The sequence below is a fragment of the Rattus norvegicus genome, chromosome Y, assembly GCF_036323735.1.
Source record: "Rattus norvegicus strain BN/NHsdMcwi chromosome Y, GRCr8, whole genome shotgun sequence".
NCBI lineage: Eukaryota > Metazoa > Chordata > Mammalia > Rodentia > Muridae > Rattus > Rattus norvegicus.
Genome location: NC_086040.1, coordinates 17,828,230 through 17,842,536, shown reverse-complemented (window position 1 = coordinate 17,842,536; position 14,307 = coordinate 17,828,230).

The window sequence follows — 14,307 nt, the reverse complement described above, 5'->3', positions numbered from 1 at the left end:
CACTAAGTCTTATGAAGAAGACTTGCACTCTTCTCCTGACCTCTGGCACTCAGCATTCACTCCCAACGAGACTGGGACCCTCCTTGTCCAAGACTGCTTTTCCCCTTCTGGCTTAGCGTACTGTGAACTCCCTGTCCCAGTCCCTCTGTCCCCAGGTCCCTGATGGCCTTATCTTCTCTGCTCTTGTGTACTTGGCAGCACCCAGACACCACCAGAGAAGAGAGAGAACACACAGGACCTCACACATGTTTTGTTATGTTTGAAAACATGCTGTGGGGAGACACAACACACATATCTACTCACTCCTTATTGAGAACAATAAATATCCAAAGTGCATTTCCCACTGAAGTCCAATTTGGTGAACTAAGAAGGTTTATTGGGATTTCATACAGGAATATGGTTGAAGGGGTCATTTGCAGGAACAGAAAGGACTTAAAGACAGTTGCATCACAAAATTACCACAGCATGAGTGACAGCTAATAAAGCTAGGAACCCAGAGCATACTATACAGCTTCTAGGTGGCTCAGTAGATTAGAAAGTAGAGGAACAATAATATCAACAAACCAGAGCTCCCAGGAACTAAACTACCAATCAAATACTACACATAGAGAGACCCATTGCTACAGCCACATATATAGCAGAAAATGGCATTGTCTGGAATTAATAGGAGGAAAAGCCCTTGGTCCTTTGAAGGCTCATTTTCCTAGTGTAAGGGAATGCCATGGTGTTGAGGTAAGAGTGAGTAGGAGGGAAGGGAGCACTCTCATAGAAGGAGAGGGAAGGACATGGGCGAGGAGGTAACCAGGAAAGGGGATGACATTTGAAATATAAACACATAAAATACCCATAAAAATTTAAAAAAGAATAGAAAAGAAAATGTCCATTCCAGGCCCTTTAATTGCTCTTTATGTCTTCCAGGCATCTGGTCTGGTCTCAGACTCTTCTTTGCAGATTGGCTTTGTCTTCTGAGAGGAATTTGTTTGCTTAGATTTTTTTCAAAACTTACTTTACTAAGGGTTCTTAAATGTCACCTATCATAGGTGATATAAAAGAAAGGTTTATTAGGATACTGGGGAAATGGATCTGTTTAGAAATATTTCCTTAGAGCAATCCCAGTCTTCTAGTCAGGTATCAGCAGTTCAGTCTACTAGCAAAGAACTAAACGGAAACCAGCAGTGGAAGCTCAATCTAGAATAAACTGTGAGCTTCTGCCTGATCAGCCTAAGTCCATGGAAGTGACAAAATTATAAATTCTTTGGCAAGTTATTCTCTACAAAGTCAAAACAGAGACAGCAATGCAGTCAAAGTCAACCATTACCAGAGTGTCCTCAGCAAAGACTATTGAAGTGGTACAAACACCAGCCTTATGCCACTGTCTGTAGTCATATATATATACACATATTTTCTAAATATCATGCATCCTCTCACCTGTCTGCTTCAGCAAAACATTCATTCACCTGTCTCCCCTAGCAAAACATTATGACCTGAGTCTCCAAAGAAACCAGAAATTTCTACTTCAAGAATTCTTGCTTTTTAACTTTGGCAGGGAAGGATCTAGTGAATCTGGTCAGCTTCAGGAAGTTCCTGAAGCTATTTTGAGCTATTTACCTTCTTGCTTAAGGAGATTTCTGCATGTTGGAATGCTTTAATCTCAGAGGAAACTGTTAGAGAACAAAGGTGCACCTCCACAAGCATGCCAACTCCCGCCCCCCACAAACACAAAAGCACACCATGCGCTATTACACACAAAACAATGAAATATTTAAAATTAAGGATGGCATAATTTTCAATGGAATTATGCATCTTGGACTTTAAGACTTTAAATCCCCAATACCTCATAACCACAAAAAATTGATCTATATAAGAAGTTCACAAACATTTTGAGAAGGCCTCTGGAGACACTGTGTCTTCAGAGGAAAGATGAGGTTATTACAGCAAATGAAAGCAAATGTAACATGCAATCGCATTAAGGAATCCAAAGGGCCCACACCTGGTTTCCTTCCCTTACTTTCTATCCATTTTTTAGTCATTCCTTTTAAAAATTCTGTTCAACCTTTGTGCCCTTACTGAGCTCATTCAGTTTTATGATGCATTTCTCTATCCTGCCAGTTCAGGTCTATTTTTCTTCTTGAAAATGTTCTACTCACACAGTACTTTATGCTATTGGAATTCTGGGAAATATAGGCATGACAAATCCCCACATCTATAATTCCATTTCACAGAACTTTGTGTAGAGTGTGGGATAAAGATAATAAACTTTTGGCATTCTCCCATTTCAAAATCATCATTTAAGCTATCTAAAGATTGTTTTTAAAACTCTAAGACCCTTAATTTGGTAAGGTGGCATTTAGATGAAGTCCAAATTCTAAGTTGAGTTGTGCATGGTTTACTTGGCCAAGGAATGACATTAGGAAATTAGACAGCAGCCGGCTTCACTGCCCTTATGTAAACCAGCTGCTGACATTCACACATTTCATTATGCAATTTACAGGAAATTATGAAATTGACAAAGTTTAAAGATTTCCATAGAATATATTCTTTACACAAGTCCAAGCATCCACTGTTAAATGTACTGCAACTCTACAACATGACTCTCAGTGTTACATTGGAAACCTATACAGATTCTACGCAAATTTTAACAAGAATATTTGGAGATATGAGAACATATCTGTCAGCTTCCCTTTGCCATTATTTCTTCTCTGAAGGCAAAAAGGAAATGCTCTTTGTTGAACCGAGAACCCTACCTTTGTAATATATTTTAAGTTAAGACTGTTCACATGAGAGGTTGGAGAGAAGACTGCTCAAATAGTTAAGGTACTATTTTTGACCTATTGTTGAGACAGAATTCAAAACCAGTTTAAAATCTATACACACACACACACACACACACATACACACACACACACACACACACACACACGCAAAATGCTCTTTTGAACTTTTAAAACCACATCCTGAAATACTAAGATATACATTTCAATATGAATATCTAATTGTACTAGAAAATTATTGGGAATTTTTGGGTATTGTTGAATGAATCCTACCACACTATATACTATGACAAACAAAAGGATGATGAAGACCCTCTTCAACTATTCGTCAGAACATTCAACCTAATAAAGGAGAATAAGACAGCCGTACTAAGAAATGGCTGGTATAAAATACATAGATGGTAAATATCTATTAAAATGCATAAATCAAAAAAGAGATGAGTTTTGGCTTAGGAGGCAGTTCTTTGAGGAGTGAATGGCACTTAACAACAGGGCAATAAAAGGCCTAGTACAATCACATATTGTAAAATGGAAAGGTTTCTCCTAGTCTGTTCTGAACATTGCATAGGGATGAACAGGGCCTGTGACTTTCATAACTATCTTTGCACAATAAGATAGTACCAAGCTTTCTTCAAGGGTACCCTAAAGGATCAGTAACACTTTTTTCCCCAAAGCTTCTGAGAAGCCTTTATTCAAAAGTCTCACAGGAGTTATGCATTCCTTATAGGCATGGATATCAGTGTCCAATCCTGTCCCTCTGATAATTCCATTGTAATTCACCATCAAGTATATGATGAAAATATTAAGTCATATAATATGTGCCTTTAGCTACTATCAAGCAGATCAATCTGTAGACAGGGACTAGACAGACATTTGGTATTTTTTTCGGCTAAGAATTCCTGAACTAAAAAATTATATCTCATGGTCAATTTATGAACCAGCATAAAACATGACTTGAAGTTAGAAAAATCTGAGTCCTAATACGTGACCGTGGGTAAAACTCATAATTCATAGACCCTCAATTTTGTCATCTGTAGGAGGGAACAATAATACCTATATGATAGGCTTGGAGTGCTGACATCTATTGACCAACTGCACTAGCTATTATGAAAGATGCATTTTAAATACCTTTACATGTAATACTAAGGAAATATTATAAAACAATTTCTTTCAAATAAAAAGGATAGAGTATTATTATTTTGTTTTGAAAAAATAAATTACATTGAGGTTTCAAGTAACAATTACAATATATTATCACAAATATTCAAACAAATGCCTTAGATATCTTAAACTTCAGCTTGTAATCTGTCTCTCTAAAGGTGTTTTTCTTTATACACCACTGAAGTCAAAAGGGGAATACAGATAAGAAAGGTTTAAGCTGGCTCAAATAATGGCTGGCTGGATTTACAAACAGGAGCCCCAAATCGATTTTTCTATATACCAGCCTCTGAGAACTAGGTTTAACTGTTAAGCTGCCCCATTCAAAGATAATTAAAAGTTATCTGTTTTCTACTGATTTTCAAATTGGAAAATTTGTGTAGCAATACTTTCTAACAGAACCCGTGTCAAAGGTTTTAAAAAATAGAATATAATAGCCAGCTGGATTTTGTCAGTCAACGTAGGGTTTCACTGTATTAAGGTGCACAGATATTAGCCTTTGCTTCGACAGTGTTGGAACCTCTTGAGAAGGAGAGAACGACACAAAAATGGGGAAAGTGGTGCAACTGAACCAAAATATTGTAAACTGAAAGCTAAAGCAAACTGATGCTCACCTCAAAGTTTGGAATTCATTATTCAAAGTTCAAAGCCATTGAGTGTAATTGCAGGAACAGTGATGGATAATTTGTCTCACTCATCCATCATCTCTGCTCAATCATGCTACCAACAAACGACAAATGTTTTTATTAGTAATCGCAGTATGCAAATATCTAGAAATGTACGATAACTAAGAATGGCTTCAAGACTAGGCAGAAGCATGGGCGATGTGTGTCCTTATGTCCCAGACTGGGCTTATGAACTCATGGTGGAAAGGCATCCACTTAGGATAGTCTGGGATGTCATGTCAGTTCCCATAAAACATCTTGATTAAAGGAAAACATGAATTCATCTTCCACCCATAAAACTGTGTGCTTAATAGCACCATTCAATGATGATTAAAGTTCTTTTCAATGTCTTCTTCCAAAGAATGGTGGAGGAGACAAATGACTGATTATGTCATAAAGTCCACAACAACCACCCACCCTAATTCACGAAAGATGAATCTCTAGAGTATTTTCTAATCCAGTGTTCATGGAGCCTTAATAGCGTGGAGAATGGGGTTCTACCACTTCCCTCACATGATAAGCCTAAGAAATAATGTATTTTGAAGCCAGGAAGTAGATCCTCATAAAAATCTTCATTAAGTTTACTTTGCTTTGCATGAACTCTCGAGCACATGAATAATGCATTCTTTTGTCTAGGAATACATAAGTCTCAATCTACTCCATTCTGAATGGAACAATACTATTCTACTCTCTAATAGGGATTAGGCAGACTCCAATAGCAGGCACTACAAATACAGTTAGTCTGACATAAAGGTGTTCTATTATTAACTCTATTTGTCCTTGTGCCAAGATGTAAAACTCCTATAATTCCATAGACGCTAACTTTGTATCTGAACCATACTTATAAACAGTCATATAGAAACAGAAATCATACACCTTCAGAATAAAAGAAAAACAAACAAAAAACAAAAAACCACATTCCGAAGAGTAACGTCTATGCTCATTTGCCATGATTTATTTCATTTATCATGGGAGCTAATAAATTACTGTGCATTTGGCTCATATTTATTAGAATTAGTTATTTTTGACGTTATTAAATGTAAATAGCCCACAACCTCTTGATCTCTGCAGTATAGGCATAGAAATGTTCATATGTTGTAATCAAGATTAATATAGGGATATATAGAGTTATAATTAGGATAAAGATTTCAAAGCTAGTACATGACCTGGCATAATAAGGAGGAATTGGTTTGGTGTTGATCTCTAGGTGGGGCTTTCAGAGCAACTAAAGCCAGGTGGACTCATAGGTAAAGGGAAGAGGGTAGATTGAAAGGGATGAACACTCTCATTGAAGAGATTAGCACTTAAAAAGGCTCAACGAGTAGAGAACAAACAACAATGGAGCATTGAGTCATGTGCCTGGATTGAAGAGTGTAAAGCTTGAATTATTGCTTCCAACACATCTGGAAATGTGAATTAGCTATATTTGCATCTTTTTCTTTCTTCAGTATATACATATATATGTATGCATGTATGTATGTATGTATGTATGTATGTATGTATGTATGTATGTGCTTTTATATCTGGGGTGCATGTCCAGGTATATGAATCCATGCATGTGTGTGTGTGTGTGTGTGTGTTTTGTGTGTGTGTGTGTGTTGCGGTGTGTTTGTGTATCTATGTCTTTAGTGTGCTGTACAACTTTGTGCACATGGATGTCCAAAGTCGATGTCAGAAATCTTGGATCACTATCTTCTTGACTGAAGCAGAGTCTCTTAACTGAGGATATATCATGCAGATGTGGTGACGCCGCTTAGCCAATTTTTTTCAGGGATACCACTGGATACAAGTGTTGTGATTACAGGCAGGTTACTACATCTACCTGCTACGGATCTAAAGCTCTGAACTGTAGTCACAGTGTATATGTCAAGTACTTTAACCACTGAGTCACTGCCCAAGACCAATTCTTCTATACTTGCATTCTAAAGAGGTCTTTTTTTTTAAGTTATAATGCAGAAAGCATTTGAGATCTAGAAGTTTGTTTTAACATTGATCATAATTTAGGAATTCATTGCAATAGCTCAGCCAAACCATTATGGTGATCATGAAAAAAAAAAAAACAGAAAAATTAAGTATAGAAACATTCACTGAAAAACTAGTTCATGTGGAAAGCAATTGGGTGCTTTGAGAATTTGTCAAATGACATGACTGATGGATCATCTGATGGATTGCAAGTGGATGGCTGAGAAGTAGAATGTCTTCACACATCTGATTAACGGGTTGGTGTAAGAACTAAAGCTATCAAACTAGGATCCTCCAGTGTGGTGGGCTTTCTACTTAGCCATATGAGGATAATCCTTAACAGCAAACAAAACAAGGCTATAAAACATGTCAATAAAAGGATCTGATGATTTGTCCATTCATCCACAGCAAATGCTCACTCTTGTGAAGTAAAGGGGTGAGAAATCAGGATATGATGTGGGATTTCTAGACTTTCTAAATGCTCATTAGTATCAATCATATTTTATTCCTTTTCCAATAATATTGAGTTCTATAAAATATGAATGTTTCCTTAAACTTCTTAAAATATTACCAACAAAGTAAATATTTTTGGTAAGTAGTAGTTAAGTGTTTTTTTAAGGTTTCGTAAGCACAAAAATTTAAACAGCTTTTGGTAAAAAAGAATCTCAGCTGTTCCCAGTAGTTTTAATATGAAGGGTTCAGATTTGATCCACCTGCTATACTAAGTCCAGGGAAGTACAGTTCTGATAGGCAGAGTAGCATAGCTGCCTTTCCCTGCCATTGGCATGCATGTTGTTAAAAAAGCAAACCAGCAAGGGAATCAGCTAGCCCTGCTACAAACTGGGATCTCTGTGGAGGTAGCTGTCTCTCCTATGTAACAGCTTTTTCATCTGTGGAATATAAATGGTAGGTTTGACAATTGGACAATAGGTTCTGGCTCTCAGCTGTGCCAAATGTCTGCAGCAATAATGAAATGTGCTCATGAATGCATGCTTGAAAGCAATGTGTACTGTCATTTTTATCATAAACATTGGCAAGCCATCAGGCATTAATAAAGAACTATGTCAAAGAGAAAAGTAAGCAAGAGCTCTGAAATTTTTGACTGAGTGGAAGTAGAAGATCATCTCATTCATAACTACAGAATATTGAAGAGCGGGACTTTGGAGAACAGGACTCAGCAAAATTACTAAATTAAATAATTCTAGTCATTCCTATTAAAGTCATGGAAACCATGTACTTTTTTACACGCTGCATATTTTAAAATACCAGAGCATCATTGTTTTCTTCCTATAGATCAAAAGCCTAATATATACAATCTGTATATAGCAGGAAGAAAGAGACATCCTTGGATATGCCATGTACTTAACTGGTTAGACAGAAGCTATTGTTGTTTTATCACCATTCCCATCGTTATGGTTTCCAAAGAATCAGAAGAAATTGTGCCACAGCCACACTTATCCAGCACAAATTTGTCTGCGTGTAATCAGTCTGTGAGAAAGAGTTGACCAGTTTTGCAAGAAATGTTGTATATTTCAGCCTTTGTTCAAATATATTCCCCCTTTGCATTCCTCCATTTGAGAATATGAATGCTCCATCCATGGCATTGTATCACGTAAGTATTTCATTTGCTCTTTTTGACTTTTACAGTAATTTATCTCTGAATTTGCCTTCAGTCTCAGGGGAGACCTTAAACTTTCGAGCCATGTTGAATTGTATAAGCGTTTAGATTCTCCAAAAGATGGACTACAATATATTTCTACATTGTAAAATGGGCAAAAGTTTTGGATATGGGGTTTAAAATACCAAAGCTGTGGATCAGGTGAGTGTCTCCTTGAAACCATGTATTAGACGGTTGGTTCTCAGGCTGGGGCTAGAGGAAGATGGTGGAAACCTTTAAGCCATGATGTCTAATGTAAAGTTTGAGGTCACTAAAAGCATGTCTCCTAATGCTATTATGGGAGACAAGTTGTCTCCTCTCCTCTCTCTTTTTCCTGTACATCATAAGGAGAGAAATTTGTTTGATCATGTACCTTCTACCATGATACTTGGCCTCCAGCCGCCTGTACTAGCAGAACCAATTCATCACTGACCCAAAACCTCTATGAGATGATCTAAAACACCTGTCTTGAAAGAGGGTCTCACTATACAGCCCAGACTGGTGAAACTAAAACAGCCAATCCCCATGCTTTTGCTTTCTAATTCTAGACTAAATCTAAACCTAGGATCATAGGTAAGCATCACTATATCTAGAGAAATGTTCACACAGACATTACACAAACAAATAAAAACACACATTGGCACACACACATACACATAAACATATACACAGGCACAGACATACACAAACACACACAAACACATTCTCACACACACATAAGCGCATGCATGCACGCACCCCTCCCTACACACACACAATGAAGAATTTCAATCTGAAGACTACATGATAAATACTTATATTGATGTTCTACCTGGAAGATGGAGTACATTCAGGCTGGAGCTCCAAGCCTCTCTGCCCCCTCCCCTCTTACTCCTAGATCAGGAAGACTTACACTCCAGATTCCTCAGATACCACGTGGCTAGAGTGACCCATGCTCTTACCTGCATGCTGACTCTTGATGCCTGAGAATGAGACCCTGGATTGTAAGATCACTATGAAATAGGACAGTAAACTTGAGTGACGGAGACAAGAGTCATATTTGTTTAATGATTTTATAAAATGACTGAAATAAAGACAGTTTGAAATTCCAGGTAATAGAATACACAGGAAAATGCAATGTGGACTTGATTACCTAAGGCTCCTGCTAGCTCTAAATTTCTACAATTTTATATGTGAAAAGAAATTTAATGGGTTAGGTTTTAAAAATTATTAAAATGTGATCTTAAATACATACCATCTTTCTTTTACAACATCATAAAATATTTATATTGCCTTTCCAATATCATGAGACTAATTTATGGTTTGAAATATTTTTATAGTTCTACTTTATTTTTATGTTAAAGTGATAAATTTGAGTAAACATTCATCTCTATTTTAGTTGCAAATGGAAAGTTTCTCAAAACCAGCTGCTAGTATTCAGAAGAAGAGATATTGAAGAAAGAACTGGCATATGATATTTTTAGATACTGCTGGACAGAAGAGGCTGTTGAGGTCTAATGGGGATCTATACAACAAACAGGATGCTCCTTTGCTGAAATGACAATGGTATAGAAACTCATCAGAGCAACAGATTTACAGTGATGCCCGTGGGTATCATCTTTTCTTGTTTAGTTATCACTCAAAAATACTATTTGGTTTATTTTTGAGACAGCTACCTAATGTAACCCAATTCGACAGCTCAAACTCAGTTGAGCTGCACCATTCTGAGTACTGGGATTACAAGTATGCACTACTATGCCTTGTTTAATATATATCTTTTAAAAGAAATTTCATATTGCTGTGGTGGTCAAACGAGTTGCATTCTTAAGACCTTTAAATGTCACTTTCAAGCATTAACTATAGGAGTTAATTTTTAAGGAAAAACTTGAACATGAAAGACTAAATTAAATTGTAATCATTTGAAATAAAAATAGCAATAACCAATACTGAAGTATTTATCTGAGAGTCTATGAGTTAAAAAACAAATTGTTTGAGGTACTATAAAAATCCTTTCAGCATATGTAACTATTATTTAAAAACTATTATGGGCTCACAGGCCATAGTAGGGACAAACTCCAGTCAGACAAAGCAAGACTAACTAACATGCAAGATAACCTGATGGTGAGAGGCAAATGCAGTAAACTAAGCAACAGAAACCAAGACTATGTGGCATCATCATAACCCATTTCTCCCACCACAGCAAATAATGTATAACCCAAAATACTGGAAAAGAAAGATTTCGATTTAAAATCATATCTCATGATGATGATGGAGGACTTTAAGAAGAACATAAATAACTCCCTTAAAGAAAAACAGGACAACACAGGTAAACAAATAGAAGCCCTTAAAGAGGAAACACAAAAATCCCTTAAAGAATTACAGGAAAACACAACTGAACAGGTGAAGGAATAGAATAAAACCATCCAGGATCTAAAAAATGGAGAAATAAACAATAAAGAAATCACAAAGAGAGACAGCCCTGGAGATAGAAAACCTAGGAAAGACATCAGGAGTCATAGATGCAATCATCAAAGAACAAAAAAAAAATACAAGAGATAGAAGAGAGAATCTCAGGAGCAGAAGATTCCATAAAAATCATTGACACAATAGTCAAAGACAATGCAGAGAGCAAACAGCTCTTAAAGAAAAACAATCAGGAAATACAGGACACAATGAGAAGAACAAACCTAAGAATAATAGGTATAGAAGAGAGCATTGATTCCGAACTTGCAGGGCGAGAAATGAAAAGGGAGACATAACAGAAATTGAAGAAATTTAAAAAATTTACCAGATCTTACTACAAAATGCTATACTCAACAAAACTGGAAGATCTGGAAGAAATGGACAATTTTCTCCAAAAATAGCAGATACCAAAGCGAAATCAGCATCAGATAAACCATCTAAACTGTTCCATAACCCCTAAGCAAATAGAAGCAGTCACTAAAAGTCTCCCAACCAAAAAAAGTCCAGGACCACAAGCGTTTAGTGCAAAATTTTATCGGACCTTCAAAGACCTAATTCAAATAGTCTTCAAAGTATTCCCCAAAATAGAAACAGAAGGAACACTACCCACTTACTTCTATGAAGTCACAATTATGCTTATACCTAAACTACACAAAGACCCTGCAAAGAAAGAGGACTTCAGACCAATTTCGCTCATGAATATCAATGCAAAAATACTCAGTAAAGTTCTTGAAACCAAATTCAAGAACACAACTAAATGATCATCCATCATGATCAAGTAGGCTTCATCACAGGGATGCAAGGATAGTTCAATATCCAGAAATCCATCAAGGGAATCCACCATATAAACAAACTCAAGGAAAAAAAAAAACATGTGATTATTTCATTAGATGCTGAAAAAGCATTTGACAAAATTCAAAACCCCTTCATGATAAAAGTCTTTGAAAGATCAGGAATTCAACGCCCATACCTAAATATAGTAAAAGAAGTGTACAGCATACCAGTAGCCAACAACAAACTAAATGGAGAGAAGCTTAAAGCAATCCCACTAAAATCAGGGACTAGACAAGGTTGCCCATTCTCTCCTTACCTATTCAATTACTACTTGAAGACATAGCCAGAGCAACTGGACAAGAAAAAGAGGTCAAAGGGATTCAAAAGAAATGAAAAAGTCAAAATATCACTATTTGCAGATGATATGATAATATACTTAAGTGACCCCAAAAATTCTACCAGAGAACTCTACATCTTACAAACAACTTCAGAAAAGTGTGGCTGGCTATAAAATTAGCTCAAACAAATGAGTAGCCTCCTTTACTCAAAAGATAAATAGGCTGAGAAAGAAATTAGGGAAATGACACCCTTCACATTAGCCACAAATAATATAAAATACCTTGGTGTGACTCTCACCAACCAAGTAAAAGATTTGTATGACAAGAACTTCAAGTCTCTGAAGAAAGAAATCAAAGAAGATATCAGAAGATGGAAAGATCTCCCATGCTCAAGGCTTGGCAGGATTAATATATCAAAAGTGACCATCTTGCCAAAAGCAAGCTACAGATTCATTGCAACCCCCCATCAAAATTCCAGCTCAATTCTTCCTAGTATTAAAAGGAGCAATTTGCCAATTCATTTGGAAAAGCAAAGAACCCAGGTTATTGAAAACTATTCTCAACAATAAAGGAACTTCTCAAGGAATCACGACCACTGACCTGAAGCTGTATTACAGAGCAATCATAATAAAAAAAGAAAGAAAGGAAGAAAGAGAGAGAGAGAGAGAGAGAGAGAGAGAGAGAGAGAGAGAGAAAGAAAGAAAGAAAGAAAGAAAGAAAGAAAGAAAGAAAGAAAAAAAAACTGCATGGTATTGATCCAGAGACAGAGACAGGCTGGTAGTTCAGTGGAATAGAAATGAAGACCCAGGAAACAACCCATACACCTATGAACGCTTGATCTTTGACAACAAAAGCAAAACTATCCAATGGAAAAAAGACAGCATTTTCAACAAATGGTGCTGGTTCAACAAAGGTCAGCATGTAGAAGAATACAATTTGACCCATTATCTTCTTGTACAAAGCTCAAATCCAAGTGGATCAAACCTCCACATAAAAACAGATACACTAAAGCTAATAGAAGAAAAGGGGGGGGGGAAACTTCAAAAACATAGGCTCAGGGGAAATTTTCCTGAACAGAACTCCAATGGCTTATGCTATAAGATCAAGAGTCAACAATTGGGACCTCATAAAATTGCAAATCTTCTGTAAAGCAAAGGACACTGTCAATAAGACAAAATGGTAACCAACAGATGGAAAAGGTCTTTACCAATCCGAAATCCGATAGAGGGCGAATATCTAATATATACAAAGAACTCAAGAAGTTAGACTCCGGAGAATCAAATAATCCTATTAAAAAGTGGTATATAGAGCTAAGCAAAGAATTCTCAGCTGATGAATACTGAATGATTGAGAAGCTGAGAAGCACCTAAAGAAATGTTCAACATTCTAGTCATCAGGGAAATGTAAATCAAAACAACCATGGGATTCGACCTCACACCAGTCAGAATGGCTAAAATCAAAATCTCAGGTGACAGTAGGTGCTGGACAGGACGTAGAGGAATAAGCATACTCCTCCATTGTTGGTGGGATTGCAGGCTGGTACAAACACTCTGGAAATCAGTCCTTAGGTTCCTCAGAAAATTGGACTTAGCACTACCTGAGTACCAAGCCATACCACTGCTGGGCATATACCCAAAACAAATAACAAGGACACATGCTCCTCTATGTTCTTAGCAGCCTTATTTATAATAGCCAGAAACTGTTAAAAAAAACTCAGATGTCCTTCAACAGAAGAATAATTAGAGAAACAGTGGTACATTTACACAATGGAGTACTACTCAGCTATTAAAAACAATGACTACATGAAATTCTTAGACAAATGGATGGTACTAGAAAATATCACCCTGAGTAAAGTAACCCAAACACAATGAAACACACAAGGTATGCACTCACTGATAAGTGGATATTAGTGCAAAAGCTTGGAATACCTAAGGAAATATTCATAGATCATATGAACCCTAAGAAGAAGAAAGCCCAAAATGTGGATGCTTCAGTCCTTCTTAAAAAGGGAGAACAAATATACTACCTCATGGTAGGAAATAAAGGTACCAAGAGAGGAGTAGGTACTGAAGAAAAGATCATCCAGAGACTGCCCCACCTGTAGAATTCATCCCATATGCAACCACCAAATCCAGTCAGTACTGCTGATACCAAGATGTGCTTGCTGACAGGAGCCAGATATGGGTGTCCCCAGAGAGGCTCTGCCAGATTCCTACTGATACAGATAAGGATGGTTGAAGCTAACAACTGGACTGAACAAGGGGTCCCCAGTGGAGGGGTTACAGAAAAGGCTGAAGGAGCAGAAGTGTTTGCAACCCCATAGGAAGAACAACAATATCAACCAACCAGAACCTAGGGGCTCCCAGGGACTAACCCACCAACCAATGAGTACACATGGAGGGACCTATAACTCCAGCCACATAAGTAGGAGAGGATGGCATTGTCCAGCATCAATAGGAGGAAAAGCAGTTGATCCTGTGAAGGCTCTTTCCTAAATGGAGGGGAATGAGAGGGTGTTGAGGTGGAAGTGGGTGGGAGGA